The sequence below is a fragment of the Acomys minous genome, assembly GCF_964271855.1.
Source record: "Acomys minous genome assembly, chromosome: 15".
NCBI classification, from domain to species: Eukaryota; Metazoa; Chordata; class Mammalia; order Rodentia; family Muridae; genus Acomys; species Acomys minous.
In genome coordinates this window covers 58,835,678-58,860,376 of record NC_140497.1, presented here as the reverse complement: position 1 = coordinate 58,860,376, position 24,699 = coordinate 58,835,678, and the positions used below count along the sequence as shown (strand labels likewise).

Below are 24,699 nucleotides of genomic sequence, written 5' to 3'. Positions count from 1 at the left end.
TGTGAAGAGACACCATGACCACGGTAACTCTTAGAAAGGGAAGCATTTAACTGGAGTTGGCTTACAGTTCAGAGGTTTAGTCCATTGTCATCATGGTGGGAAGCATGGGGGCATCCAGGCAGACATGGTGATGGTGAGATAGCTGAGAGTTATACATCCAGATTGGCAGAGCAGGGAAAGAGAGTGCCACACCGGGCCGGGCTTGAACATCTGAGATCTCAAAGCCAGTCCCTAGTGACACCATTGCTCCAACAACACCACACCTATTCCTACCTCCTGATAGCTGCCACTCCCAATGAGCCTGCAGGGGCCCAATTACATTCAAACCACACACAGTTCCAGAGAGTTCACATCTATCATGGAGAGCAGGTATGGCCACAGGTGGTGAGAGCGAGCAGGAAGCTGGCTGGTCACATCTCCCCTGTGTACAGGAAGCAGAGAGAGTAAGCAAGAAGGCTGTAACCCTGAGCAGGTTACATTTGAGCCTTCCGGTTCGTAATTACTCTCTATTCCCAGGTCCCCAGGGCACACTTGTTTTAAACAATAGGTTCCCACCTCCCAAATCATAACGAGTGAGCAAATAGGATTCCTCTCCATGGCTGACCCAGCCAGAAGAACCACAGTCTCTGGAAAGCCCTCTGCTGGATTCGAGGCTGGTGAGGGCTAGGGTTTGTCCTAAGGGTGGGGCTGCCAAGTTCTTTACCCTGGGGCGGACTGGCTCACTCTGGGATGGGGCTTCTGCTCCCTTCCACCCACCAGGGAACCTGACAGCCTGGTCTACTTTCTTTGTTCCATCTGATTGTCAGGCATGGTCCCCACTAGAGAACCTCATGTCTACAGCTGCTTTCCAGACTCCTCCTTTACACCTGGATACAGCCATGGTCTCTGCAGCCTTCAGGTGTCCTGTCACTCACCACCTGAGTGGATTCCTGAAGGCCTTTCTTCTCTGGGAACAGTCCTTATTTTCTCGTTCAGCCTCTGCTCTGTGTCACACAGAGGCAATGCCTACCCAAAAGTCTCTCTGGGTATTTTCATACTATTTTAGTAATTACATTTGCCAGTTTTGCCCATTAAATTTCTTTCTAAAAAGGCCTTCAGATACGGAGAAGGCTCTTTGGGTCCTACGACGGCAGCAACCTCCTCCAAGCCTTCACTGCCCGCATCACGGACTCACCCTATTCTCACATGCATTGTCTTGTTCTTGTCCTTTGCAGCTTCCCAACTGTGTTTTAATTGCCTGACTTCAAATTGATGCAATTCTTTTAAAAGGGAGCACAAGTGAGCTAATAGGATTTTCCTTTAAAATTGGAATCTTAGAATTGGTGAGTTGACTCAGTGGAAAAGCCTACCAAGTCTGGTGATCTGTTTGATCCCCCAGAACCCACATGGAAGAGAGAGAGAACCATCCCCCCAGAAACCACCCTCTGCTCTCCATGCATGTACCCTGGCGCACATACACGCACGCACGCACTTAAAATCTCTAAAATCTTTAATTCCACCTTTATAAATAGAAGCAATGGATGGAAAAAACTCACAAATCATTACATGTATAACCAATAATTTTGGAAATAATTTAACTGGCAAGTAATCGCAAACATGCTATATAATTACAGCATCCACCTACTATGAAATGAAGGAGAAATATTCACTTACACAAAAGGATAGCCAACAGTGCGTTAAGGTACAAAACAACAAAGCATAGACCCTGCTCATCACAGTGTATCAGCTGTCTATTGCTGTACAGCAAAATATCCCCATCACTCATACGCCTTATAACAGCAGTCAGTACTGGTTCATGATTTTTCATGCAGTTTGAACTGGGCTCAGCTTGGCAGTCTTATCTCTTCTCGGTGTGGTTGGCTGGGCTCACATATTTCTGAGCAGGGACACAGGGACAGCCTTCTCTCCCTGTGCTCTTGTTACTAGCCAGTTTGTTGGTGGCCCTTTGCCACATCTGGATAGCTGCGGTGTGCCAGGCACCCCGTGTTAGGGTTCCATAGGGCAGGGAAGCGTAGCTCCAGGTGCTTTGGATGGAAACTTCTTGCTCTGGATTTTAATTAAATATCTGTGGTCCTAACACTTGACAACTGTTGTTATTCACAGCTCCCAGCGCCAGTGGGCTGTAGGAGCTGAAAGCAACAGCAGGCAGCTGTCTGTTGCAACATTATGCAGGCTAAGGGCAGAGACTAAGATAGCAGCTCTTGTTACTTGGTCTTGGTCGAGGGTGTCTGGAGCCCTCAGCTTGGCCGTTTCCTGGGATCCTTCCCACAACCAGGACCCACAACTTCTCACTTGCTGCTCTACCCAGCCCTAACTGTCCCCGGCATCTCTGCTCCCAGGGGTTCTGTTGCATCTGCCCTTCCAACTCTCAGCTGCCCTCTCCTTTCTCCTGGGGCTGCCATGTCTGCCATCCTGTCTGCGTATTGCCAGCTCAGCATGATCTATCCGTGACAAGGATCAAAAGGAGGTAAGAGAGAAGGAGGCCTGGAGAGAAACCTTTTGTTTGGTCTAATTTCGTAATGCCAAGGGACATCTCAGGAGGATGTGTCCTGGCTGGTTCAAAAGATAAGTCAAATAGCCATGTGTAGCAAGAGGTGATGTGTAGTAAGGCTCCTCACAATCACACACACACACACTCATTCTGCTTTGATCTTCTAAGAGCTATAATCTTGATTGCTGCAATTATGAGTGTGTGCCACTGTTCTATTTTTTGCTTTGTTTTGTTTTTGTGTGGGGTTTTTTGGTGTTTGTTGTTCGGTTGTTTCATTTTTGCTTGTTTTGTTTTTTGTTTGTTTGTTTGGCTGGTTGGTTGGTTGGTTGGTTTTTTGAGACAAGATTTCTCTGTGTACCCCTGGCTGTCCTGAAACTTAGTTTGTAGACCAGGCTGCCCTCAAACTCACAGAGCTGTGCTTGCCTCTGTCTCCAGAGTGCTGGGATTAAAGGTGTGCGCCAACACTGCTCAGCTAGTTCTGTAATTTGTTTTGTTTTGTTTTTTGAGACTCGGTTTCTCTGTGTAGCCCTGGCTGTCCTGGACTTGCTTTGTAGACCAGGCTGGCCTCGAACTCACAGGGATCTGCCTATTCTGCTTCCCCAAGTGCTGGGATTACAGCTGTGCATCACTGCACCTGGCTAGTTTTGGAATTTTTAAAACAATAATCTCCTGATATTGAGAGACATTTGTACAGTATGAGCTGTACCAAGTGGTGTCAGGAAAGAGTCTGACCCATCTGAGAGTCATTTGAGGTCACCTGGCATGCCTGGCCTAGTCATGACTACAGCATGCCCAGAGCACACATACAGACTGTTTCCCAAGATGAACACTCAAGTAAAGGATACCATGGATGTGAAAATAATAATAAACAAGCAAACAAACAAACAACAACAAAACAGTGAGATTTCAGTATTTGTTCTCCAAAAATGTTTTCCCCCAAAAGACACACAGGCTCTCATACACAATTAGGACAAGCAGCTGGAGATGGTTTGGAACACAGAGAACCTGTTTGAAAAAAAACTCAAAATGGGACCCAGCTGCTTGAACCAGTTTGAAAAACTTCACTTTTCTTTACAACTCGGTTTTAAGCTGATCTGGTCAATCAATTGGTGCGATTGACCAGAGTGTTTTGGGGTTTGGGGGTTGTTGTTACTGTAATTGTTGTTGTTCTATGTTTTTACTTTCCAAAGTCTGAAATAACATCATGAATTTCTTCTCATAAGATGCCCTTGGCACCCCTCATATTCTTTTCTTTTGGTGTGTTTATTACTGACGTTTATTGCTTTTAGTAAAATGCCACTCGTGTTGCCAGGGTTGGAAACGGAAGCCCAGAAGCTCGAGCCTTTGCCTAGTGGAGCCCAGGATGCATCTCTTCATCATGGCTGCCCTGGAGAAGCTGCCAGATGTAGTCTTGAGGCCTTGCACGGAGCCAAGAAAGAGACGATTTGCCCTCAAAGAGAAATGCCTTTAACTTAAAGAAGGCAAACACAAGACAAGACAAAACAAAAACAGAAAAACCCCAGAAACGTGACGAGATGCGGACACCATCCTCATCCCTGGCAGCACATACAGACTGCTCAAACGGTCTACAATTTGGAACTTAATCAGGAAATTTAAGTTTAACCATTGCTTCTAAAAACTGTGTTTTCTTAATGCACCCAGCTCCTGTTCATGAGGGAATCAGATGGGATCCTGTAAGCGCAGAAATAACCGGAAAGCCTGTGGGACCAGAAGCTGGAACAGGAACTTGAACCTCTCGGGAGGAAACTGTGGGTCTGTAAGCAATTGGGGAAAGCGGAGGAAGAGATGGGGCAGAGGGTTGGTCCCGCTGTTGGCTTCATAACTTCTGATATTCTTAGAAACAGCCCAATTCTTCCAGGCCTGCAGTTCTGGTGGGAACCAAATGAAGAAGCAACCAAGAACACTGAGTGAAAGACTGGCTTTCTGAGGAGCCAAGCGGATAGTGAGTCATGATCCATGAGACCCATATGTGTCTGACTAAGCCACCCACAAAACAGTGATGGGGGGGGGAAGCGGAAGCAAGGGAAGAAAGACTTATCTCCGCTGGCCTAGCATCCCTGTGTATGTATGGCGTGCCCAAAACTAGGGAGCTTAGAGGCTGAGGCTTGGCATGGTAGAGCATGCCTTTAATCCCAGCACTCAGGAGGCAGAGGCAGGCAGATCTCTGTGAGTTCAAGGCCAGCCTGGTCTACAAAGCAAGTTCCAGGACAATCAGGGCTATTACGCAAAGACCTTGTGTGGGGTTGGGGGGACAGGGGGCTGCACAAGGACCCTTTGGTGCCTGCCAAGTGTCAGCATAAGGACATGAAAGGCAGAGAGGAGACCCTGGCCTTTCCAATATAGCTCCTTATGCTCACATTGGTCAGAGACTCCTGATCGCACCAGCCAGGTTGCCCATTTACTGCTCCTATCCCAAGGAGCAGCCGAGGAGGCTCCATCCCATTTACCCAGTTCTTTCCCAGTAGACAGGAAGTATCTTCCAAATAGGGGCAGGAAATAGTTTCCTGGTTCTGCCTCAATGCAAATAAACACAATCCCTGTGTGAATAAATTATCTAGTCAGTGTTCCAGCATTATTGTCTTAACACATGCTAACCAGTGTTGAAGAGGAGCGTAAGAGGGTGGGGCTGCGGGCGGGGGGGGGGGGGGGGGGGAGGGGGGGAGGGGGGGGCAGGGTGAGTCATCATAGTTTTGCAAATTCATATAAAACAGGAAACAGATGAACTCCGAGCCTGGAGTTTAGTTCTGAGTGACTTTGGGGGAATATGTTGGTTATTAGAAATTGGAACACACCCCAGCCCCTTAAATTGATGTTCTAAAGTTAAATGGTGCTTGATTTCCCAAAGCTGGTCAACAAAAAAATTTTTATAGCAGTACAATGTTCTCTCTTCCCTGTTGTCTTCATGAGGAATGAGTTACAAAATCTAACATGGGAAGGCAGACTGGCACTCCTGGAGCTCACCCTCATTCCTGCCTGGACTAGGAAGCAACTGATTGAGACACAGGAGGGAATGGGTACTTGCAGATTCCAAGGCCACAGCTGCCTGCTAACTCCCTGGTCTGACATCTGAGTGAGAACATTAAGCTCCTCACTGCAGATATTTAAGAACCTCAGGCTGGCAAGACAGCTTAGCAGGTAAAGGATGTTTTTCTTTCTAGCGTGAGAACTTCAGATTAGCTGTGGGTAGAGACATGGATCCAGGAAGGTAAATTATAGATCAGATAGTAAACAAATAGGGCCTGGAGAGATGGTTAAGACCTCTGCTCTTCCAGAGGTCCTGAGTTCAATCCCCAGCAGCCACATGGTGGCTCACAACCATCTATCCTGGGATCTGATGCCCTCTTCTGGCATGCAGGTGTAAATGGGGATAGAGCACTCATACATAAAACAAACCCTTGAAAAAAGCATATTAAGTAAATAGATACAAAATACTGGCTGAGAGATTGCTCAATCAGAAAGGTGCCTGCCATGAGAGCCACAAACACTCGGGGCATCATGGAACACTCTAGTAATGCCTACTGGGAAGGTGAACATGGGCAGATCCTGGAACTCCTTAGCCTAGTCTCCTTAGTCTAACCTGATTGGTGACCTCCAGGCCAGTGAGGTGGTCAGTCTCAACAACCAAACAAACAAGACCAAGATGGATGGTACCCAAGGAACAACATCTGAGGATGACACACACACACTTATGAGTACCTGTGTATACCCAAATCATATTAAATATGTCTCTAGGCTCAAATCCCATTCGAGCTGAGATCTGAAAGATGAGAAAGGTAGGCAGGAATAGAGAGTTTGTATGTGAGTGAGGAATGGTCAGAACACACCATCCCCGGAAGAGCAAAAGCTGGGAGATGAAGAGAGCTGGGCCATTCAAGGAACTGCTGGCGAGCTAACGTCCACTTCAGTGATGCTGAGGAAGTGAGCCATCCCATCATGGCAAACCCTCAGGGCCAAGTCAGAGGTCTCGTAACTCACCCCGAGGCTTACACATAGGCTCACCGCACAGACCGAAGTATATTTCAGAAAGGCTTGTGTTTCAGAGTTGCGAGTGTGGATTCAGGAGTGGTCCAGGGGCAGTCAGGGACGCACGGAGACCCCATTAGTAGACCACGCACAGAACTCCAGTGAGCTGAGCATCGTGGCCAAGTACTTAGTTACACGGTGGAAATAAGGCAGGCCCTGGAGATAATATACTTCCTGAAGATGACAAAAAGTGGGGATCTGAAATTAATCCATGTAACGATAATTAGTCCACCAACCAGTCCAGCTGGTCAGTTATTGGGGGATCGAGGGGGGTCGCAACCTGTACATAAAGACATGGGCGGGAGAGAGACAGTAGCTCAAGCGAACAATTGCTTGTCAAGAGCTCGTTTATTAAAGGTAAGGGCAGGCTTTTTAAAACCTGCTTTAGGGCGGGCGGGGTACGCAAGGGAGTAGTGGAAAAGTACAAAATCTTCTGGGTTGAGCCCCGGGAACATTAGCAAGGGGAGGGGTCTTTAAGGTGAGACAAAGCAGGATGTCTCTGTGAATATCTTAGGATCAGATCGCTGTCTTCTCAGGACTAAGCCGGATGCCTTGCATACCTAATGAGTGGCCCAGCAGGATGTTTGCTGCAAATACTGAATGGGTGGGAGTCGGCCTCAGGCCTTTTGGTCCCTGGCATCCTCACCCCTTTTGTTTACTTTGGCCTGAGGGAGACCTTACAGCCCAGCGAATGACCTTTAGGAGGTCACCAGTCATTGTTACAGGATGGCGGTATATTTAAGAATCACTAATGTCCAATGTTTCAGGACAACAGTTATTCTGGACCGGCCAAATTCCCAAGGAGAGGGGGCCTCGCGATGGCCTGAGCCTGCTAGAGGATCGATGCTCAATCTTACCACGCCTATGGTCTGTCCTCCCACCAAGGACCGACCGACGTCTGATAACCGAGGCTTATTCGAACGCTCCGTCTCTGACTTACCAGGCACTATCGCGGGTCAGGTCAAGGTGGGCTCAGGCCAAAAGATATAGGGGAGGGCTTGCACAGGTTTACCAAAGGCACCGAGGGCACAACCAGGCTCACCATCCAGCATTCTGCATCCTCGGGAACTGCAAAGGCCGCCCATAGGAACTGCAAAGGCCGCCCATAGTTAACCGACTGAGGCGTAGGTGAAATCTCCTGGATGGAAATAGAAGTCTCATTTGAGTCCTCAGTCTCCAGGCTGCGGTAGTGAACCTGGATATTCTTGGTGGCAGCTTCAACCTGACTTTTAATAAACCCTGTAAGACGGTTTAAAGTCCATGGGCCAAAGGATAATAGAAGGAGAACACCAACGAGGGGCCCGAGCAGGGTGGGGAGAAGAGTAGTAAGCCAGGGGGAGGCAAGGTTAGGGTTGGGGAAATTCCCCCTTTCAGAAAATTTAAAAATGAGTCGGGGTCATGAATAGTAAAACGGGGAAGAAGAATAACAAGGACACACCAGTCTTTGGAGGAAAGGAAGGTAGGGGCATAGACGATCGAGGTTAAACCAGAGGAACAAGCAAAATGGGTGTTATTTGGCGCGAGAATGTAGGGGAGGGAGAGGTCGGGAATGACAGTCTGGGCGCGAACGTCGCTGAGGGGAAGAGGTTGGGGGAGGGAGCATATGGGGACCCAGGAGGCAAGTACCTATGCCGGAAACAGGCTGGAGGGTAATGCGATTGTCGGGAGCTAAGCCGGTGAGGGTGGGGTAACATTAGTAAAGAGCAAGGTGGAAAGAAGAGCAATACCCTCGTAAAAGGGCGGGGAGGGGGAGAAACACATACAACATTCAGGAAATGACAAGGAGGAGTCATTCTTTTTTTTTTTTTTTTTTTTTTTTTTTTTTTTTAAGGCCCATATGGAGGCATTTGTCAACTGGGGAATGACATCAGCCGAAATGGGGGGGGGGGGCCCAGGGGGAGGGTAGGTCGGAAGGGAGGGGGTGGGAGGGGAGGGAGGCATGGGGGTGGCGGGTTTAGGCGGAGGGGGGGGGGGGCGGGTCAGGAGCAGGAACGGGAACAGGATGATGGAAAATATGATTAGGCCCAACCACTGCAGCGCCCTTACTGGGTACCTTTTTCAGGAGGTGTAACCAAAACGTAAGTCCAAAATCGTACTCTGATTTATAAACACGGAGGCCCCATTTAAATCCACGACCCGTCCAAATGGCACGTTTACCGGGCTCAGTGGAGCGAATGGTCAGGGGGTTGCACCAGCCATTGGTGACTGAACGAGCTACATTGCAAAGGTCTTTAAGGGTCCCAAGAAGAGGATGGCTTCCAGTACGTGTCGCCAGTGGTCTCACACCCCCAAGAGGCACAGTAAAAATCTTGGGCCCCACCACAGCGGTGGTTATCAGGATGGGGCCGATGAGAGGGTCCCGGGCAAACATAGAGTCCTCCGGCCCAAGCAATCCCATCCTGGTGTAAGGTTTTGTGGAGCATGATGCGCTCCAGGTCATTACAGCAGCAGGGGCTGGGACCACCAACCGAGCGAGAGAAAAAAAATGTCTTCCACGCCCCAAGAAGAGGGGCCTCCCAGGGCCAGGGCACAGAGGTCAACCTGTAAATCGAGCCACTGGGGATTAATGCCCTGAGAGGAGGAGGAACTAACAATATCTCCCGCTTGGTTAATAATGACCCAGATAAAATTATAGATTGTATAAGGCTGAGGTTGGCGCAGAAATGCGGCGAGAATCACTTCAGGGAGGCAGAGGCAAAGGAGCGACGTGGTGAGTAGCAACGTGATGCATCGGCGGTATCTTTTTTATCCTAAAAAAGAGCACAATTACATCTTTTCCTCAGGGGAGTTCCCTGGGAGAGGGGGGTTAAAAGGTTTGACTAGGCGCTCAGGTAACCAGCGCGCATTTTGTTCTTTCTGATCATAAATGCAGGCATGACCTTTGCCCCAAATAAGGACTGGGTCGGGTCCATGCCATCGGTGGGTCAGTGGATCCTTCCACAGAGCCTTGGCATAGGTGGAGGAGGTGGAGGAGTGCCAAAGGCGATCGGCCGCCGAATGGCCAAGATCATCCTTTTGTAGAAAATTTAGGATGAACAATGCATGATTGAGAAGCAGGCGAGGCCCTGCTGTAGAGGGATATAGGATTCCTTTGGAAAACTGTAATTTATTAAGCATTGCTTTAAGTGTCTGATGGGCCCTCTCGACAATTCCTTGTCCTTGGGGATTGTAAGGTATCCCCGTAACATGTTTAATCTGTAGTTGGGCACAGAAGGACTTGAAGGCAGAGCTTGTATACCCAGGGCCGTTATCAGTCTTTAAGGTATAGGGTTTGGGGGCAACAGTAAGGCAATATAAAACATGATCAATAACATCTCTAGTAGCCTCTCCAGCGTGCGGAGAGGCGCAAATAAATCCACTAAAAGTATCTATAGACACATGAATATACTTAAGTTTCTTAAAAGAGGAAAAATGAGTAACATCTATTTGTCAGACCTGTCCAGGCATGAGGCCACGAGGGTTGACTCCCGTATGTGGCTCGGGAAGAAAGGTGACACATGCCTGGCATTCTTTAACAATAGTCCGGGCTTGTTCCCGAGTGATGGAGAACATGTGGTGAAGGCTTTGGGAATTAAGGTGGTGGAGGGCGTGAGCCTCCCTGGCCATAGCAACGGTGTCGCTGGCGGATGGAACGGCCAGCCCTGAAAGCAGGGGGCGCGTGGCTGAGTCCACCTGGGCATTAAGTGTAGTCAGAGGCCCTGGCAGGGTAGAGTGAGCTCGAATATGACCAACGAAAAAAGGCTGAGAGCGCAAAAGAATAAGCTGTTGGATACGGGAGAAGAGAGGAGAGGCATTAGTAGCAGGCTTAATACGAGGAACCGTCTCGAGGAGTGGAACAGAGGATGCTACATAGGCACTATCAGTATATAGATTAAAGGGAGTATGGGGAAGCAATGTAAAGGCGTGTGCAACAGCTTCCAGCTCAACAAGCTGAGCAGAGGTATGGGGGGTTTGTTTTTGCAGGATAGCTCCGTCCACAGAAAGGGCAGCAACCCCGGTAGAGGAGCCATCAGTAAAAACCAGGGAAGCTTGGGGGAGGGGTCTGGAGCGGGTGACTCTCGGGAAGATGACAGGTTGTCGCTGCAGGAATTGAATTAGTTTATCTGGGGGATAATGATTATCTAATAGGCCGCAAAAAGAAATACAGGAGACCGCCCAATCATCTGAATTTTGAAAAAGCCACCTTATTTGTGTGGCCGAGTAAGGCGTGATAATAGAGTGAGGGTCCCTTCCGAAAAGCCTGGTGGCCGCTTCCCGCCCCTGTCGAATGAGAGACGCAACCAGAGTAGGATAGGTAGGAAGGACCTTAGTGGAGGAGGAGGGGAGATGAAGCCAAAAGAGAGGGGTCCGTTGCCAGAGCAGTCCTGTGGGGGCAAAGAGGGAAGGAAAAATTATGAGCGCGAAAGGCTGGGTAGGGTCATAATAGGAGATGGACTGGTGGAAGATGGCGTCTTCGACCTTTTGTAGGGCCACTGAAGCTTCAGCAGTGAGACTGCGTGGTGAAGAAGGGTCAGAGTTGCCTTTTAAAATATCAAAAAGGGGTTTAAGCTCTCCAGTAGTGAGCTTAAGGTAGGGGCGCAGCCAGTTTATGTCCCCCAAAAGCTGCTGGAAGTCATGAAGTGTTTTAAGGGTGTCTCGGCGGAGCTGGACCTTTTGGGTCCTGACTGAAGAGGTCCCAAGTTCATAGCCCAGAAAAAGAAAAGGGGGGTGTAGTTGTATTTTGTCTGGGGCAATTTTAAGTCCCAGATGACCCAAACTCTTAACAAGTTCCTGGGTGACGAGAGAGAGCTCAGCCGTGTTAGGGCCAGCAAGTAAGATGTCATCCATATAATGAATAATATATAAATGTGGGTACCTAAGGCGTAGCGGGTCGATGGCCTGGGCTACATATTTTTGACAAAGAGTGGGACTGTTGGCCATGCCCTGAGGAAGTACCCGCCATTGAAATCTGGGTGAGGGCCCAACATGATTAACAACAGGGAGGCTAAAGGCAAAACGTTTGGAATCGTCAGGGTGTAGGGGAATGCAAAAGAAGCAATCTTTAAGGTCGAGAACAAGTTTATGAAATCCTTTAGGGATAGCTACAGGAGAGGGGAGACCAGGCTGCAGAGCTCCCATGGGCATCATGGTCTTGTTAATTTCCCTGAGGTCCTGGAGGAGTCGCCAGGCACCATTCTTTTTTTGGATGACAAAAATGGGGGTGTTCCAGGGGGAAGTAGAGGGCTCAACATGGCCTGCATCAAGTTGCTCCTGCACCAGCCTTGAGGCTGCGGCCAGTTTACGGGAAGGAAGGGGCCACTGATCGATCCAGACAGGAGAATCAGTTCTCCAAGTAATTTTATCGGCCTGGAGTGCAGGGGGAGAAGTGGCCCTTATAAAAAATTTTGTTCATATCCCAGCCCTTGGCGACTAATCCTAGGCATAGGGACAATGGGCTCGAGACGCCCCTGTCCCAGCTTGCCGAGGCCCTGGCCTGGCAAATAGCCTTGATCCAAAAGCTGATGCGTGACAGGAGAGGAGGGGCTATAGATAAAGACCCCCATCTGAGAGAGTATGTCCCGGCCCCACAGATTAACGGGTAACCCTGGGACAATGAACGGTTGCACCGTCCCTGTCTGGCCATCAGGGTCAGTCCAGCGAAGGACCTTAGAACTTTGAAGGGTATTGGTAGATATTCCGATGCCCTGAAGGTGAGTAAGGGAGGGCTGACAGGGCCAAGACGAGGGCCAAGAAGATTGGGACAGGACCGTCGAATCTGCCCCGGAATCAATGATGCCTTCAAAGGGGCGGCCATCAAGCCTTAGTGTAAGATGGGGTCTATCAGAAGTTAAGCGTTGGACCCAAAAAGCGGAGGGGGGCAGGGAGGGAGTCGGGGTGGCGGGAGGAGAGACAACAGAGTCAGCCAGGGTTAACGGAAGGGCCCAGGCCAGAATCTGACCAGGAGAGATGGAGAGAGGGCCCTGGGTAGCGGCGGCAAGGAGGAGCGTAGGAGAAGGGAGCGGGTGTTTTAAAACGAGGGGATAGATGAGTAGCCCGATAAGGGCAGAAGAGGCACGGCCGAGGACCAGGAGGGGAAGAGGGGGAGGGTTTCCAAAGAGGGCGACAGGCAAGGACAAGGTTCCATCCTCGGGCGTCAGTATTGTAGAGGTGGTGGCACGGAAGTCCAATCCTGTGGGGGAGGGCAAGGGGCCGCTGCTGGAATGGGAGGAGGTTGGGTTTGGGAGGTGGGGTAGGAGGTCTGTGGATGGAAGCGGGTCTGTAAATTGGGGGGAGCCTGTGACACCGGTCCCGACGCAGGCTGGAATTGGATAGGGTGAGGGGCCCGGGACTGGCCCCCAGAGGAGTTTCCCGAACGCGGGGGGAGAGGGTTACCCATGGCATCAACAGTGGAACGGCAGGTGTTCGCCCAATGACGACCTCTACGGCAACGAGGGCAGAGCGTTGTAGGGGGGGGCCGGGCCACAGGTCCCCGGGATCCAGTGGGTGGCGGAACGACCGGCGGCTGTCCAGCCTGTGAGGGTGGGCGGTTACGCTCATTTGGGCAGGCGCGGGCAAAATGTCCCGGTTGGCCGCACCGGTAACAGGAGGCCCCGCTAGGGAGGGCTCCGACGGCCATAATGGCCTTGGTAAACTTATCAGTTAGGGGATCAACCTCTCGGCAAAGCTGAATCATCTCATCAAGATCCCTGCCCTTATATTTGTGTCTAAGAACTGCCTTACAGGCTGAGTTGGCATTTTCAAAGGCCAATTGTGTAAGAAATTTACTGTCTGTCTGGCCAGGACCAAGGGATCTTTCTGAAGCCTCCAGGAGGCGCGCAGCGAAGTCGCTGAAGGGCTCCTGAGGTCCCTGAAGAATCTTGGTAATAGGGGACAGGGCGGAGCCCGTGGAAGCAATAGTTCTCCAAGCAGCGAGAGCGGCAGAACTAGAATGTGAAAGTAAGGAAAAGGGGAGTGCACGCTGTTTTTCGTCAGTGGCATATTTGCCCTGGCCAAGGAGTTTGTCAAGAGACCATTCACGGGTCTCGCGATGTCCCTGCTGTACGTTTTTTCGGATAAGGTCACGGCAACGATCAGCCCAGTCCGCCCTCCAAGAAAGGAACTGTCCTCGAGTGAGGACAGTCTGTGCAGTGGTGATCCACTCGTTGGGCGTTAGATGACCTCCATCTGCCAAATCATCAAGGAGGGAGAGTGTGAACGGCGCATTAGGTCCGTAACTACGGACAGCCGTGTTAAGTTTTTCTAGCTTTTTAAATTTGAGTTTATGATAAGCAGTGGGGGTAGGGTCAGGAGCCGTTCCACCACCTTTCTGTTCTCCCTCCGAACCTGAGGAATCATGCTCACTATCAGAATCTACAAGGGCCGCGGACGACTGGGAGGGTGTAGGGGCAGGTGGGTCTCCCAAAGCAGCGCCTGAATCAATGGCCTCAGTTTTCGCCCCGCTCAGGGCGGGCTGGCTCTGGGAACGGGTGACAGGGAAAATAAACGGAGCTGTGGAGGAAATGCGCGTTGTTAAAAGCGAAAGCCGTTGTTGAAGCTGAAGAATCTTCGTCGCATGGGAGATCTGGTGTTGGAGATGAGCCTCCGTCTGGCAAAAGCAGTTTGGGAGGGAACAAGGTGGCGGGAGCCGGGAGGCAGGGTAGGGCTTAGTAAGGGGAGGGGGAAGAGTGAGCAAGGTAGAGGAGGGAAAGGTTGGCGCCGCGCGGAGGAGGCCATCATCGGAATGATGTCGAGCAGCCTCCTCCTCAAGGGTGGCAGCAGCATCCGGATCCAAGGGCTCATCTGGGGCCTGAGAAAGGAAAATGGCGGAATGGCGGGAGGCGCGTGAAGGGCCGACTGACGGAGGGGGAACAGGAGAGGCTGGCGGACCGGACCGGACAGAGGGTGTCCTTTTTGGGGGAAAAACAGGGGCACAAAGTGGTGAACACCCGCGTTCCATAGCGGAAATGGGGTCCTCATGGGTGGGAGGAAGCGACGGATAGAGACGGCGGGAGGAAGGGGAAGGCTTGGACGCAGGCGCAGGGGAAAGATTTTTTAAGGGCTCCGAGGATGTAGGAAGAGAGGAACCCTGCAAAGAGGAACAGGAAGGAACACGAGAAGGAGGGAGAGATTCGCGCAGGCAGAGTTCAGCCACGGAGAGGAGCTGCCTCTCTCCGCTTTCGTTTTCGCCGGACTCAATTATGTCCCGTATAAGGCCCCAATAAGAAAAAATACTGTTCGACACCGCTGTATTACCATCTTTTTTAATAAGTGCATTAAGCTCACGCCCCACCTTCTGCCACTTTTCAGAATGAATAGTAGGTCCATCAATCATGAACCAGGGACAGGTCTGGTCAATAAAAACAAAAAACTCAATCAAATGTTTCTTTTTTACCCTAATACCTCTCTCTCTGAGTACGTCCTTTAAGCCTTTTATGAACTTTGCTTCCTTGGACAGCGAATGGCCCATTCTTGAGATATGCGAACGGATGACTCACCTAATGACGAAGCCGGCCGGGCGAGCTCGGCTGGTCATGAAAACTCCTGTGGACCGGTCCCTTAATCCGTTCGGGGAGAAACCCGCACCTCGAGTCCCTTCGTGGTCGCCAGATGAAATTAATCCATGTAACGATAATTAGTCCACCAACCAGTCCAGCTGGTCAGTTATTGGGGGATCGAGGGGGGTCGCAACCTGTACATAAAGACATGGGCGGGAGAGAGACAGTAGCTCAAGCGAACAATTGCTTGTCAAGAGCTCGTTTATTAAAGGTAAGGGCAGGCTTTTTAAAACCTGCTTTAGGGCGGGCGGGGTACGCAAGGGAGTAGTGGAAAAGTACAAAATCTTCTGGGTTGAGCCCCGGGAACATTAGCAAGGGGAGGGGTCTTTAAGGTGAGACAAAGCAGGATGTCTCTGTGAATATCTTAGGATCAGATCGCTGTCTTCTCAGGACTAAGCCGGATGCCTTGCATACCTAATGAGTGGCCCAGCAGGATGTTTGCTGCAAATACTGAATGGGTGGGAGTCGGCCTCAGGCCTTTTGGTCCCTGGCAGGGATCAAAGGATAAGGCTGAGTGAGGGTGGATGTGGGAAGGATTGTAGGCATTGTCAGGTAAAAGCAGTCTTTGCCCTTGGACACACCACGGATACTCCCTGAGATTAACCTTGAGATGGACTGGGTGGAGCCATCCTGGGCCTGGGATTCAGGAAGGGGACCGAGGGACTCCACCTGGACTATTGTGTTTCTAATGGACCCTCAATGGAAGAGGGAGACCGCCCCTTGCACGTGACAGACAGGCAGGCAGACTGGAGAGAGGAACAGCAGGTTCAGACCCAGCTTGAGCGCACTTGGATTGGAAGGAGGATCAGAGAACAGGTCGGACCAGTGCGCAGGCCAGAGACACCTAGGGACCCCTTTCCAGAGACACCAAGGGACCCATTCCGTGGAACAGATACCAGAAAGTTCACTCTTTTTTCCCTTTAACCTTTTTTTCCCTCTTGTGTAAACTAGTTGGGTTGTATAATAAAGTTTAATTACTAAGACACAGAGCCAACAGTGGAAGAGCCACAGGCTAAGAGGGGATACAAGAAGAAGGTTGAAAAAACAACAGGATAGGGTGAGAGCAGGGTTTCAAGGTGGCTGTGAAACGTGAGACCCAGGTTAAAAGTCAGCCTCTGGGTCAGAGATGCTGTTGCTGCAGAGACGGTATGGAGGCCAAGGCAGGAGCTTTGAACTCCCCACTGTCTCCCATTTGCACTGAGTGGGTAAACCAAGACAGATAAGGCAGAGACAGTGAAAGGCACTGGTTCGTGGCCTTAAAAGACACCATCTCTCTACTTCCATCACCATAGGAACATTTCTGGAGAAGGAAAACAGCCCAAGAGAGTCTGACTCAGGTTCCAACCACATCGCAGTTAGGAGACCGAAATGGTTTCTGTATAATTTCACATTTCCCAGTTTTAAGCCCCCTCCCTCAACATGCACCAAACTATAAGATTCCCGCAGGTTTAACTGGGCGCGTTACTTTGCTGAGACCGTCAAGAACGCACCATGTCTATGGCGAACTGTGTGCTTTCCTGTGATGTTAGGGCCAGAGTTACATCTGGGCGTTTCCGCAGAGTTGGAGCGTGTCACCGGCTGGAAAGCCCTCCCCTCATGGAAAGGACAGTTCAGAGCCATGGTGTTCAAGCAGACTCTGGCCTCACACGGCTCATGCCAAGAGTGAGTAATGCTGGCCTTGCAAATGGCACATTTGTAAGGCTAAATTAATACGTCCTGTTTCTCATCCATGGCTTCTCTCTGTTTCCACTTGAAAGTGGTCAGCTGCTTTGGTTATATGACTATCATATAAGAACGCTGCTTGTTTTGGTGTGTGTGTGTGTGTGTATGTTTTGGGTGTTGAGGTGTGTGTTATGTTTATGGGTGTGTGTGTTGGTGTGTTTTGGTGTATGTGTATTGAGTGTGTATGTGTGTGTTAGTGTGTTTTGGGGGACTGTTTTGGGAAGTGTGTGTGTGTGTGTGTGTGTGTGTGTGTGTGTGTGTGTGTTCAATCCCAGAATGGATTCAACTCTTGGAACTAACTCAGTCAGAGGAAACAGACAAAACCGGTTATCTTACCTTTCTGGGAAACCCCACAGCTCTGACAGTCCTCGAATTTATTATCGTTTTCTCCTGGCAGTGAAGAGCTGGGGGGAGCAGGAAGCGCTTGCATGTCACCGTGGTGCTGTCAGTTCCTTCCCAATATGTTGGGCTTTATAATCTCATCCAATAAGGTTGACCATCCCTGATGCTGCATCAAACTGTAAGCTGCTGGGAAAGAAAAGCACAAAGGTGTCTAGACTAAATGCCATCCCTTTCCAGCCACCCCGAGTCACAGCAGGTCTGTCTTCAGTGAGAACAAAAGGCCAACCAACCTCGGGTTTAAGGCTGATGCAGCTTCAGGAGAAAATGCCACAGGCTCCATCCACAGAATCCAAGGTGACAGGAGGAGCAACTGCGTGACGTCTCAAGTCTCATCTTTACACAGACCACTCACATCCTGCAGTAAGACATTGTCCCTTAATTAACTGACTTACTTCTCTTTCATCAGCAGCCAGTTGGCCTGGATAAAGACCATAAAATACAAGGGCTCACAATTGGAAGTAAAGACTAAAACACATACAGAAAACAGAGGGTTTGATCTTGGGCTGAGAATAGATACGCTAAGTTTCCTTCGCAGAATAGGAGCCTAGTGACAACCGTTTCAGGGGATACTTACCCAAAAAAAAAGCTGCTAACAGATAGATTCCTTTAGTCAGAAGGGCAACGAAGCCATTAGCCATGGCCTGTTTGTCAGCAGGAGGCATAGAAGTCTGCAGTGTCACCTGGGAATAAGGAGAGAGTACACCAAGGTTATTATATGCCATGGTTTTTTTTTTATTGCACTAATTAACGGTAGGACTGGGCTAGTGAGGCCAATAAACCAGACAGTCAAGTCCCATGCAGTGGCCGACTTTATTCAGAGCATCAGACAATTTAGACTCCGAGACTTAAGAGGAGTCACATGAGTAAAGTGCACGCTCACAAGGGCAAGCTGCATGTGGCGGACAAGCCGCACGTGACAAAGACATGTTTTCCCACAGAGGCACATAAACACGTAACAACAGCCAGTTGTAATGAATTACCCGAAGTAAACTCACTGCTCCTTGCTATGCCTGAGAAGCATGGAAACTCATTCCAAGACCAATGCTGTGCTCTGTAAAGAAACTGAGGCCACACACACTCTTGTCTTGTTTCCTTGGCGTCTTCTCACGAGCTCTCCAATTCTCCTCTCACGACTCCACTCTTGGACTTTCTCTCACACTGCTTAATCGGAGAGGCCATCTTGAATCACCAGTGGAGGACTGGAGTTTCTCTTTGGAACTCTTTCCCCAGAGCACTGACTGAAGCCGTCACACCTGAGCTCAAGCCGGCTGACAAGAGGAAGCCAGATTTGCAACATCACACTCCTAGACACGCCACATTTAACTAGCTGGGTGCGTTGGTTAGATTTCTGGGGGATCTAGACTAAAGCTAGAGTCAGCTGGGAAGCGGAAACTTCCATGGAGAAAATGTCCCCTTCGGATCGGCAGATAGTGTCCTCAATCAACGATCCTGTGAGAGGGCCCAGACCACCAGGCGAGGCGGTCCTGCAGTGTATTTCCAAACAGCAAGCTGAGCAAGCCACGAAGATCAAGTCAGCTGTCGCTGTTCCTCTAAAGCTGCTGCGTCGGTTCCTGCCTTAGTTTCCTCCTGTGCGCTGTGACTCAGGGTATGTGTAAGGCAAGTAAACCCTCCCCCCTGCGGGTTGCTTCCGGTGGCGTTCTTTACCGTAGCAATAGAAAGCAAACTAAGACACTTGGTCTCTGAACAGGAGTGACTCTGTCTCTAACCCTGAGCATCTTATTCTACGGGAGGCCCTCCTAAAACTCTGGTGGGAATTAAATAAAATTTACGTAAGAACTGGCAGGCGGTAAGCCCTCAGTAACTGCCAGGCAAGAGGCTGCTGCTCCTGGCCTGGCTGCCAAAGAGAGAGCAGAAGAAATCCTTGCTTAAACAATTCTACAGTTTTAGGATTAAATGTTTTCTCTAGTGTCAGCTGTCGGTTTGCTCGATTCCGTGGCTCTCAACGTCAGCCAGCATTCAGTGATGAGTCGCACTGTGCACACAGGATCTTTGAAAGTTTTGGCAAGTTTGCTTGGGCAAAGTCAGACTCACTTGATGTCTCTGCTACAGATTTGATTGCGTGCCTTTTTGCATCTTTAAAAATAAAAATTAGAAAAAACGCTCAGGGGTCTAAGACCAACCATGAACAAGCGCTGCCTGTTCAGGAACCAGGCCCAGCACAGAGATTATCCTGGAACTAAAGATGGACCGGTGTTTTGTTTCCTTACTGCCGTGCCTTCCCAGCTCCAGGCTTCTTTTCTCACGGACAGTAGGAAATCAACATCCATGCACGCTGTGTGCCTGAGTCAGCAGCCCTGAAGGTGAGCTAAAGCATCCTGGCTTGAGTCAAGAGCAGGAAGAAGTTAAAGACTGTCTCGGCCTGCTCAGGTCAGGACACAGACCTTACTAACAGCCATGATGCTACCCTACAGGCTTGCTCTCCCTGGGACACCACTTCCCCGACCCCAAGGCTGCCCTCAGGCTTTGGGGTGGTCTGTTCTTCCCACGGCCTGGCGTTTGAAGGGTGGTTAAGCTGGGAATGGCAGGGTGCGGTGGCCTTTGTGTCTTTGGAAGACAGGGTTCAGGAAAGTGAAGGAAAGGTTCACTGTGCAGGATCCACCTGGAAACCCACCCACAGTGCAGCGAAGGTAAGGTGGCCTGGAATCACACGTGATTTTCGGATTTTTTAAAGAAAACTGCCTGTGCCCACATTCTCCCACATGCACTAATCTGTAGAGGATACAGCAGTGGTTCTCAACCTTCCTAACGCTGCAAGCCTTTAACACAGTTCTTTATGTTGTGGTGACCCCCGCTAACCGTACAATTATTTGTTGTTACTTCATAACTATAATGTTGCTACTATCATGAATCCTAATGTAAATATCAATGTGCAACCCACCAAGGGGTCGTGACCCACAGGCTGAGAACCACTGGTCTAGATAAACCCAGGACTCCTTGGGTAGGTATGTCAGAAACACTAGAAAGGCCTCCAGGTGGTGAGGAAAGGCTGTATGTGTTTAGGAATAAAATGGTGAGAAGTGCTGCGCAGAGCTGGCTTTTGACTCTGTGTGTACCCTCGACGTATATGTTCAATGTTTTGGTGATGATCTATCTTTGTTGGAAAGCATAAAGATACACTGGTACACCCGAGTCCAGTCCAGCATGCGGAGTCCGCCTCCGTGTTTGCCGTTCCACCGCTATCATTAGTCAGAGCCCTGCTTCCATTACCTTTGATATGCTTGTCAGTCTTCACTTCCCTGAATCCCAGGAGCCTGCTGTTATCCCCTTCTCCACACAGCCTTCCTCCTGTCCTTGCTTAGGTCTCTCTCTTGCTTTGTCTCCCTGTGGGAAAGACTATAAGCTTTGTCACAGGTGAAAGCAGTCTTGGCGGGCTTTGCCCTTGGACACACCGTGGATACTCCCCGAGATTAACCTTGACATAGACTGGGTGGAGCCATCCTGGGCCTGGAATTCAGGAAGCAAACCTGGGGACTCCACCTGGATGATTGTTTTTCTAATCGATCCTCAATGGGAGAGAGAGACCGCCCTTTGCACGTGAGACAGGCAGGCAGAGAGGGGAGAGCAGCAGCAGGTTCAGACCGGGCTTGAGTGCACGTGGATCGTGGATTGAAAGGAGGATCCGCAAACAGGCTAAACCAGCACACAGGCCAGAGACACCTAGGGACCCGTCCGGCCCATGGAACGGATACCAAAAGGTTCACTTTTTTTTCCCCTTTAACCTTTTTCCCCTCTTGTGTAAACTAGTTGGGTTGTATAATAAAGTTTAATTGTTAAGAAACAGAGCCTACATCTACCCTATACACATAGCTTCTTACCTTGATTTCTTTTTTTTTTAAGATTTATTTATTATGTATACAGTATGCATCAGATCATATTATAGATGGTTGTGAGCCACCATGTGGTTGCTGGGAATTGAACTCAGGTCCTCTGGAAGAGTAGTCAGTGCTCTTAACCACTGAGCCATCTCTCCAGGCCCACCTTGATTTCTTTTAAGTACCGTGGCTCATATTCGTGTGTGCACAGGTATCTTACTATTTTTTTTTCTTCACCTTTACTCTCATGGAAGTGGGAGGTGCTTTCAGTAACATCCTTCTTTCCAGTGGCACGCAGGCATTCTGCTTTCACTTAAAGTATCATACCCAGCTGGGTGTGGTGGCACACGTGTAATCTCAGTACTCAGGGAGGCAGAGGCAGATAGGTCACTGTGAGTTCAAGGCCAGCCTGGTCTACAAAGTGAGTCCAGGACAGTCAAGGCTATACAGAGAAACCCTGTCTTGAAAATAATAATAATAAATAATATCTGACAAATCCCACAAGGTAGTCAGCGCCTGTTAGAAAATGGGCTCTCTGTGGTCATGTTTTTTCCTAATCATAAGCTAGTTGAATGTTTCAAGCATATTGGAGGTAGGCTGCCTAAGGCTTAAGGTTAGGAATATTAAATGTTTTTTTTTTTGGAGTTTTTTTTTGTTTGGTTGATTTGTTGTTGTTGTTGTTGTTGTTGTTGTTGTTGTTGTTGTTGAGGCAAGGTCTCTCTGTGTAGCCTTGGCTGTCCTGGATTCCCTTTGTAGACCAGGCAGGCCTCAAACTCACAGCCATCCCCTTGCCTCTGCTCCTGAGTGCTGGGATTAAAGGTGTGTGCCACCACGCCCGGCTAAATGTATTTTTGACTTGTAATAATTCTAAGTTATGGTGAATTTATCAGGTGGCAACTTTACAAAATGAGGACATGACTGCTCCAAGGTATGGCCGAGGGGAAGGTTTTTATTGTATACACAAAGAAGAGACCGGCCAGCGGCATCTGGAAGAGTCCAGAGCAAAGAGAGAAGCATAAAATGAACATGGCCAGCAGACGGGACCAGGCCGTGAGAGGAGAGAGAGAAGGGAGGAGCAAGAGACAACTGAGAGAGAAACAGGCAAGAGGGGGTGGGCCCTGAGAGGAAGAGGAGAGAGCACGTAACTGAAATAGCAGGGTTGCATGGGAGGCAGGCCGGGTGCTGGAGCAGTAGCTCAGGGTTTTACATCCTGAGCCACAGGCAGCAGGCATACAGAGAGAAGCTGGGCCTGGCACCTCACAGCCCACGCCCAGCACCACACCTCATGCAGCAAGGACACACCTATGTCAACAAGGCCGCACCTCCTAAGCCTTCTAAACTGGGGGCTGAGCATGCAAATATGTGAGGCACTTTCACTCACACCGCCAGTGGCACAGCGAGATCACGTGATCTATTTCTAGCTTTTGAGGAACCATCATCACACTGATTTCAGTAGCACTGGTCTTTACCCCCACCAGCAATGAATAACTGTTTCTCTTTCTCCACATCCACGCCAGCGTTTGTTGCCGTTTAAAAAGCCTTAGCCATTGTGACTGTGGCAAGACGAAATCTCAAATAGTTTTGGTTTGCATTTCCCTGATGGCTAAAAAGTCTGATCATTAAAACACAACAACAGCAAAAACTATTTCTCAACTATTTGCATTTCATCTTTTGTGAACTCTGTTTAGTTCCTGGTTCCAACTTTGAATTAGGTTGTGTATGTTCTTGATGTTTCCTTTTTTTTGAGTTCTTTGTATATTTGAGATACTAATCCTCTGTCAGATGTATAGCTGGTAGAGATCCCTACCCAGATAGCTGCAAATCCTAGGATGTACATAACTACTGTCCTGGCAAGATATGCCCACTGGTACCATAGTGGCGCAGATATTATGAAAATAACCAAACACTTTCTGATTTGATTTAAGGCCCACTCCACAAAATGTAATCCAAACCTTGTACTGTTGTCGAATTCAAGACCCTGTGGTTTGATAGGTTTTTGTTGGGGGAGGGGGGCAGAACCTATTACTATTATTCTGCTAAATGAACATAGTATTAAAACTGCCTCCTAATACGTATAGCTGTGCCCATAGAGTGTGCAGTTCTCCACCCTCATCCAAGAAGTGTCTTCTTGCAGTAGATGGGAACTAACACAGAGACCCACCACTGGACAGTGTGCAGAGAGTGGACCACTCAGTTCGGAATGGGAGGTCTTCATCAAAGCCATCCTCAAAACGCTGGCATCTGCCTCTCAGGGATCTCTCAGGCAAGTGGAGGCGAAAGCTAGTGAGAGCCAGAAAGGATAACGCCAAGGAAACAGTGTCTTCCAGACACAGCAGGCCTGGTGCACATAGAAACTCACAGAGACTGTGGCAGCATGCACCGGTCCTGGACAGATTCAAACCAGATGGGGCTCCAGCACCAAGAAGGAGAAGTGGACATGGCGACCACCGCTAAACAAGAAGCTATTTGTAACTGATATCCCCTGGGAAAGGGAAAATCAGTTTTCTGTAATAGAGTGTCATTGCGTGTATCAAGCACGCCCCAGGGCTGTGCCTAGGAGTACTTGGCCAACACTAAAAAAACCTCCATAGGTGTTTTTGGTGGCGCTTGTGTTTCATTTTGGCACTTTTTTTTTTTTGGTCATATTTGTTGTTTAGTTGCTTGTTTTGATTTTCATTTTTGTGTTTTTGTGTTTGTTTTGATAGAGAGAGAAAGAACATAAAGTTCGGTGGGAAGGGAGGTGCGGAGGATCTGGGAGTTGGAGAGAGACAAAGATGATAAAAAATATATTGTATCAAAAACAAATTTTAAGTAAAAAAATATTCTTTGCATCAGATAAAAGAGCCAATAGACTGAAGAGATAAACCTCAGAGAGGAGAGAAATATATGCAAATCATGCATATGATAAATTCTAGACTATGTAAAGAATTCCTGTAACTCAATAACGCAAAACAAATGGATTCAAGACAAGCCAAACAGTTGAATAAAATAAACACTTCTGCAAAGAAGATATATGAATGGCTGAGAAGCACACGGAACAACATGAGCATCACAAGTTATTAGGCAAATACAAATCAGAACCATAGAGAACTAACACACACACACATGCGCGCGCGCACACACAAGCACATGTCCTTCAAACTAAAAACAAACAAACAAGCAATAAAAGCTTAACAAGTGCTACTGAGGATGCAGAGAAACTAAACCCCACATGCACTGTTGATAAGAATGGAGAATGCCAAAGCTATTGTGGAAAAGAGAAGAAGTCATCAAAATGTTAAAAACAAACAAACAAGAAACCCGCAGTTGACATGTGATCTAGAAATCTCACTTCTGGGTCGTATTTGTCACTTTTTCATTGTTGAAACCAAATACTTGTTGAGGGAAAAAGAAAAACAAACTCAAGTGAAGGAATCCTAACTGGGCTCACAGTTCAGAGGACTCAGTCAATCGCGATGGAGCGGCTGGCTCCGTGGCAGCGGAAGTGCCCAGGCTGCTGTGGTAGGGACAGCACGCAGAGCCATTGCACACCGGCAGCAGAAGCCTGCAGTGGAGGCAGTCCTTTGCTTCACAGGACGGGAAGCTGAGGCAACAGGAGACTTCTTGCAGACATGGAGCAGAGAGAGGTGAATGCTTTTTCTCATTTTAGACTATTAGGCTCACAGCCCATGGG

General features: G+C 49.1%; 1 long non-coding RNA gene across 4 annotated transcripts in view; it reads right to left on the bottom strand.

Moving 5' to 3' along the window:
• LOC311584973 overlaps nucleotides 1-18,623 on the bottom strand; it is a 70,634-nt gene extending 52,011 nt beyond the window's left edge. For 3 of the 4 annotated variants that reach the window (XR_014775059.1, XR_014775060.1, XR_014775061.1), the window contains exons 1-3: nucleotides 18,174-18,623; nucleotides 17,768-17,873; nucleotides 17,128-17,319 (exon numbers count right to left, since the gene is read on the bottom strand). This is a non-coding gene — a long non-coding RNA (uncharacterized lncRNA). The remainder of the gene's footprint in view (nucleotides 1-17,127; nucleotides 17,320-17,767; nucleotides 17,874-18,173) is intronic. The other variant, XR_014775062.1, reaches the window with a different exon arrangement.
• Between the last annotated feature and the right edge of the window lie 6,076 nt (nucleotides 18,624-24,699).